The sequence below is a fragment of the Mauremys mutica genome, unplaced genomic scaffold (genome assembly GCF_020497125.1).
Source record: "Mauremys mutica isolate MM-2020 ecotype Southern unplaced genomic scaffold, ASM2049712v1 000550F_np12_subseq_274358:289965_obj, whole genome shotgun sequence".
Taxonomy (NCBI): Eukaryota; Metazoa; Chordata; order Testudines; family Geoemydidae; genus Mauremys; species Mauremys mutica.
The window spans coordinates 3,513-9,817 of record NW_025423001.1 but is presented as its reverse complement, the minus strand read 5'-3'; the positions used below and the strand labels follow the sequence as shown (position 1 = coordinate 9,817).

The 6,305-nt window shown below is 52.4% G+C and overlaps 1 non-coding gene across 1 annotated transcript; it reads right to left on the bottom strand.

Moving 5' to 3' along the window:
- Positions 1-1,369: 1,369 nt before the first annotated feature.
- On the bottom strand, positions 1,370-1,442 carry TRNAF-GAA. Its single transcript has one exon. It is a non-coding gene; the product is annotated as a tRNA-Phe (tRNA).
- Between the last annotated feature and the right edge of the window lie 4,863 nt (positions 1,443-6,305).

Here is a 6,305-nt window from a genome sequence, read left to right as displayed (position 1 = left end):
CGTTCTAGGCAGCAAGCCGGCTAGACAGGGAAACATCAGACACTGCTCCCAATGCTACACTCAGTTTTTCAGAAATTACTTGACTTTATGGCCAGAAGAGACCATTAGAGCATCTAATTTGACCCCCTGCATGTCACAGGCCTCCTGTAGGACACAATAGCTACTTTTGGGGCAAACACATTCCAGAAAGGCATCTAGTCTTCATTAAATGACATCAAGAGATGGCGAATCCACCACTTTCCTTGGTAGCTTGTTCCTGTGGTGAATCATCCTCGCTGTTGAATATTTTTGCCTTAGTTGAAATATGAATTTGTCTCTTTTCACCTTCCAGCCACGGGGTCTTGTTATGCCTTTCTCTGCACGATTCAAGAGCACTTTAATACCCAATCTTGTCTCTCCATTAAGACACTTCAACACTTCAGTGAAGTCACCTTTCAATCTTCTTTTGATAAGCTAAACAGGTTGAGCTCTTTCAATAGCTCACTAGAAGCTAGAATAGTTAGAATAGCTAGAATAGAATAGAATAGCTCATTTTTCTCCAGCCCTCAGAAACATTAGGTGGCTCTTTGCTGCCCCAGCTCTAATTTCAAATCTTTTTCAAACGAGGACATCAAAACTGGAGGCTATTCCAGTATCAGTCTCACTGATGCCGTGTCACCTCCTGTGATGTTATTGACATAATCTGTAACTGTATAGATCACCGTTGCGACTGCTGTTCTATATTTGCAGCCAATATTGTAGAAAGATTGTTGTGTAAGGGGTCTATGGAGAGGTTCTGATTGGCTGATTATAATGATGCTATCTCTAGATGTGTATCATTTTTGTAGTTGACATTATGAATATTGGTTCTATGCTGCCCGTATTTCAAAGTTGTGCTCTGCTTAAAGGGAACACCCCAGACAAGTTGGTGTCAGTTCTGCCTAGCCGGCTTGATGCAGGTTAGGCAAATGTGATAACCACTACACTACAGAAACTCCATTACAGTACACTACACTGCCCTGCCCTGCCCTGCCCTCAAATTCCCTGCACTTTGGTGGTGCTCACCCTGGCACACACTGATGGGCAAACCTGGAGAAACTGGCAGCAGCTCTTTGATGGGTCAGCTGGAAGAACAGAGGACTGGAGCCAGGGATCAGGAAGTCGTCCTTACATCACCTTTGTGACTCTAGCTTGAAGGGGAGCTTCTTTTTCTTCCCCTTGCTGAGAAACAGCAAGAGAAGAAAGAAAGGTCCGGTGGGCCAACTGGGTGCAGAAGCCAATGCTGCCTTTTCCTGCAGTGAAGCCCAAAATGAGGAACTTGCATTGAGTAAAGGCACTGCTGTGCTTCCAAGAAAGAGCCCACTGCTGCAGGAAGAGAGATGAAACAGCCTGCTGAAGCCTGGGATTGAACCAGGGACCTTTAGATCTTCAGTCTAATGCTCTCCCAACTGAGCTACTTCAACACCTGCAGGAGGCCTTTTTGGGCTGCTGCTTCTCACCTTGAAGTTTATTCTCCATAAACCATCTCTCCAGTCAACAATGGCCAATGCAAGACGGCCCTCCCTTGCTATTTTAGCCCTTGGAAACGTCATCAACTAGTCTCTGGATCTCTTGAATGCTGTGCTTCAGTTCATGGGGGAAAGGCGAGAGAAGCGACCTTTGAACAAAGGGCCTGGGGTTAACATCCTAACGCTGTCTGTCTCCGACTGTAACACTATTTAATACCGGCCCGCCCTGTGCTGGTGAGTGCTCCATTTCTAGATGTTAGTACATTTCAGTTACTGTCAAAATTAAAAGTTTCTATATGCTTAAAAGAAATGATTTTTTAATTTGCTTGTATATGGCATGAATAAATACAGATTTACACATCCTAGCATGAACATTTATTGTCTTATATGATAGAGAAAATCCTGCATCCAAACTGTGCATCAAAATCATGAAATGAGCTACAAATGCAATAAAAATAAGGTATTCAATGGTTTAACATGGAGTGGGGCTGGGGGGGTTCCGAAGACACGTCTTGCCTGGGATGCCACTTGGTCTAGGGGAGGCCCTGTCAGGGAAAGCAGGAGTTAGTCTCATACGCCTATTTCCAGGCTGTAATCTGTGGGCGCCCTGCTCTGGGGGAGGGATCGTGGTAGCCCAGACTCAGGGCTGGAACAGGCCCCGGATTGAGGGGGTGGCTGCAGGGTTTGCAGCGCTCTGATGTCTCAGACAATGTGTCTCCCCAAAGCCTCAGATCTGCGTTCCCAGAAGGCTCCTGCGCTGCCTCCGCTCCTTTCACAGTCTATAGCAAGGAGCAGCCGCAAGGGTCAGGGATGCGCCTTAGGGCACTAGGTGGCGGGCAGAGGCTTCAGGAGGAAACCCAGCCCTCAGAGCAGAGGGGATAGGAGGCTTTTTCTCTCTCCTTAGCCACGGGCTATAGCTCCGAGAGCTCTGTAAAATGCCTCCCCACCCACAGCCTGGGGAAGGGGAAGGAGTCTCAGGTTCTAGCTCGGTTTGGAGGAGGATCACTGGACCCTAGAACCACTCGCTGCCCTTTCCCGGAGCAACCTGTGATGCCCAGAACGGGGCTGAGATAAATGCTGACAGGAGTCAGGAATTGCTCCCCTGGAATAGCAGCAGGACTGGGCAGCTGGAAATCTCCCCAAAGGAGCTGAAGTCTTGGTGGGTCAGACATAGATGCCCCAGGTACTGCATGGGGGGGTTAGGTTTGTTTCTGGACAAGAGCAGTGAGAGTTTTATTGCCTCAACATTTCAGTAGAAAAATTCTGACCCAAAGTGTGTGTGGTGGGGAGGTCGATAGCGGTTTCTTTGGGTTTGATTTAGTTTGTTTTCTCATTCTCATTGTAAAAGCCCTGGATCATTTTGATGGGAACAATGTTTGTGGAAGGCCAAGGACAAGTAAGAAAAGTTAAAAATCTGCATTGGAGTGAGGGGGTCTGTGTGGGCCAGGGCAGGGGTGGAGATTTTCATGGGGAGGGGGTTAGGGGATAAACGAGAGGCTTTTGCGGGAACACAGGGGGATGTTTTGCAGTTTAACCTCCCCACTTCCCTGTGCTGCTGCCCAGCTCCGACCCCACTGACACCCCTGTGACGAAGTGGGAATTTTCTGGATGTTTTGTTTGCATCTTGTGTGTACCTCAGTTTCCCCTATTTGTTGCACGATTATCTAGGTTAAAGGTCCAAAATGTGGGGTGCACCCTGCCAGGGGGGTGGAGTAACATTCAGGGGGATGCAACTGGGCCCGGGCCAGCCCCTATGGGGGTGGGGAGGGGGAGCCACCCAGCTCCACTCTTGGCTCCAGCTCTGGCCCCTGTCTCAGCCCCCTTACCCCTGTCTGTGTCCCTTCCCCCTTAGCTGCGGCCCCACTCCCAGCCACGACTCGGGGGGAGCATGGACAGGGGTGGGGGGCATGACCCTGAAGTGTTTTGGGACCACGGATCTCGGTGGTGGGACAAGGGGGTTAAATCTTGGCAGAGACCCCCAAAGGGCAGGTGTGGCTGCTGTCGAGCTGCCTGGGCCCAGACAAAGGCCACAAATTCTGTCTCCTAGCAACCGATGGCCGGGGCACACCTGCTGCAAGAGGCCAGCTGGCTGGGAGGAGTCAGAGAATAAAGAACGAGCTGGAGGCCAGGTGAGCAGGTTGCCAGGGAAACAGGACAAAGGACAGACGAGGGGCAAAGGGCCTGGCTGAATCGGGCTGTTGGGAGCAAGGAGTCTGCTGGTTGGGGACTCGAGGGGAGAGCCCAGGCCCTGAGTTCGGGGTCTCCCCAAGATGGATGTTGCTGAATCTTCCTGCTTCCTGTGCGAACACAGAACTTTCCCAGGCTGGATTCCAGACCCCTAATGAACCTTCTGTTGTACAGCGCTGGCTGAGAGTCACTGGTGACTGTGGAAGTTGGGGTGCAGGACTCCCCTTCGGGGGGGGGTGAGGCTTTCCGAGGTGTCCTATTCAGGTGGACTCACCGCAGGAAGCTCCTGGTGTGGAACAGGGGGGCTGAAAGGTCCAAGGTCAGTCTCAGGAGGGGCTGAAGCCAGGGAGGCTTCCCGCAGTGAGGGCGTCCCCTGGGGTGGGGGGGTCACACTGACGAGGCTCCTGCCTGGGTTTGACTCAGAGCTGTTCCAGAGCACGGAGCCTGTGTGCCCGTCACAGCCCCCCAGCATGTGACCTACAGGCTCCACTCTGGCAAAGCTCCCTGTAAATCAGAGACAAACTCCCCCCTTCTCCCAGTTACTCTCCCCTGCAGAGAACCCAGAGCAGCTCCTGCCTCACTGGGTCTCCTGCCAGCCACAGCTGGCCAAGGAGCCGCTCCCCTGGGTCCCTGTGCAGGGGCAGTGTCAGTTCCGACCTCACTAGTACAGTGGTGACGCTCCCTGCCTGTCACGGGGGGGGGGGGGGGACGAGGGCTTGATTCCCTGAGGAGAGAGCTGGGATTGTGACACCCGTGTATGTCTGCAGCGCAATTAAACCCCACAGCTGGCCCAGGCCGGCTGACTCGGGCTTGTCAGGCTCGGGATCCAGGGGCTGGAGCCCGACCACGGGGACCCTTCCCCCTCGCTAGATTCAGTGGCCGATATACTGAAGATGAGTTTGTAAATGGGGAATGTGCACTGGGTGCTGCCACTGGACAGACACTTCCCAGCAGGAGCCCCACCCCGTGACTGTGATCTACTCTAAAAACATGTGATGAAGGAAAGTCAGCCTGGGGCTCTGGATTTATCATCTCGCAACGACTCGATTCAACTTGCCCAGGTTAGAAAGAAGGTTTTGTTTTTTTTATTGCAAGCCTGGAAATAGCCTCTGGTGTGAAAGTCAGAGCTGGATTATTTCACGCTCACGCACCCTTATCACTAATGAAGGAGTAAAGGAACGTGCAAACCAATGAAGCCTTAACATGTCATTTGCATCTTCAAGCCTTGTCCCTGTGGCAGGATCTCAAGGACAGACAGAAATGGTACCCGGTGTCAGGAGGAGAGAGGAAAGCACTTTCCCTCGTGTATTTCCCCAGGCTGTTGTGCAAGGCAGCAGAGGCACTTTAGGGCATTTTCTGTCACTGATTTTTTTCATGTTGGTCTGGGAGGAAAGACTTAGACCTGCCCACTTTTTGAACATGTGAATGTGAAATGACCAGATGATGAGTTAACAATGATGCTGTTGCACAGGATTTGATTGGAACTAGAAAACAAAAAGCCCTTAAAGTGGAACTCTTGGGTGAATAGAATGAGCTGATTTATTGTCAACCTTGAGGCAATAGACTGTTACATTGGGCAGAACAGCCTGGTTTGGTTTGTTGGTTTGTTTGTTTGATTGGTTGGTTGTTGTCCCTGATAAATTGCAGAGCGTTCAGAGAAGAGCCACAGGAATGATTAAAGGTGACAACCAGAGTGGCCCCTTTCATTTTTTCCACTGGCTTCCTCCTTGCTTATTTTCAATGACTTGGCCGCCTATGCACCTGTCACTGGTCCAGGGATGGTTGTGCACCTGTCACTGGTCCAGGGATGGTTGCAAATCGGGAGGGATGGGGTTTGTGGTCGAAAACACTCACAATCTGCTTCCTCCTGGCTAATGTGCCAAATTGATCTACTGGATGATTAAGGCGCGCTCTTTCACTTTTTTGTGTGTGAATACGTGTTTGGGTACAGAAGGGTTTCATTGCATCTTCACTCTTGGACCCAGCTACTGTTCTCCCTTCTTGTTGCATTGATAGTGGATGGGTGTGTCTCGCCTTTTTTTTTATTCATATAAGCTAGGGACAGTCTTGTCCTCTTCTCCTGTCCTGATGTTAGAGGCTCTGGGAGGGAGTTGGGGGGCGGGAGGGTTGCAGGCTATGGGGAGGTTGAGTGAGGGGTGCAGGCTCTGAGCTGGGGCAGGGGATTGGGGTACAGGAGGGGGTGCGGACACGCGGGCTCTGGGAGGGAGTTGGGGGGCGGGGGTTGCAGGCTATGGAGGGGTTGAGTGAGGGGTGCAGGCTCTGACCTGGGGCAGGGGATTGGGGTACAGGAGGGGGTGCGGACATGCGGGCTCTGGGAGGGAGTTGGGGGGCGGGAGGGGTGCAGGCTATGGGGAGGTTGAGTGAGGGGTGCAGGCTCTGAGCTGGGGCAGGGGATGGGGGTGCGGACACGTGTGTTCTGGGAGGGAGTTGGGGGGCGGGAGGGGTGCAGGCTATGGGGAGGTTGAGTAAGGGGTGCAGGCTCTGAGCTGGGGCAGGGGATTGGGGTACGGGGGGCTGCGGACACGTGGGCTCTGGGAGGGAGTTGGGGCGGGAGGGGTGCAGGCTATGGGGAGGTTGAGTGAGGTGGTGCAGGCTCTGAGCTGGGGCAGG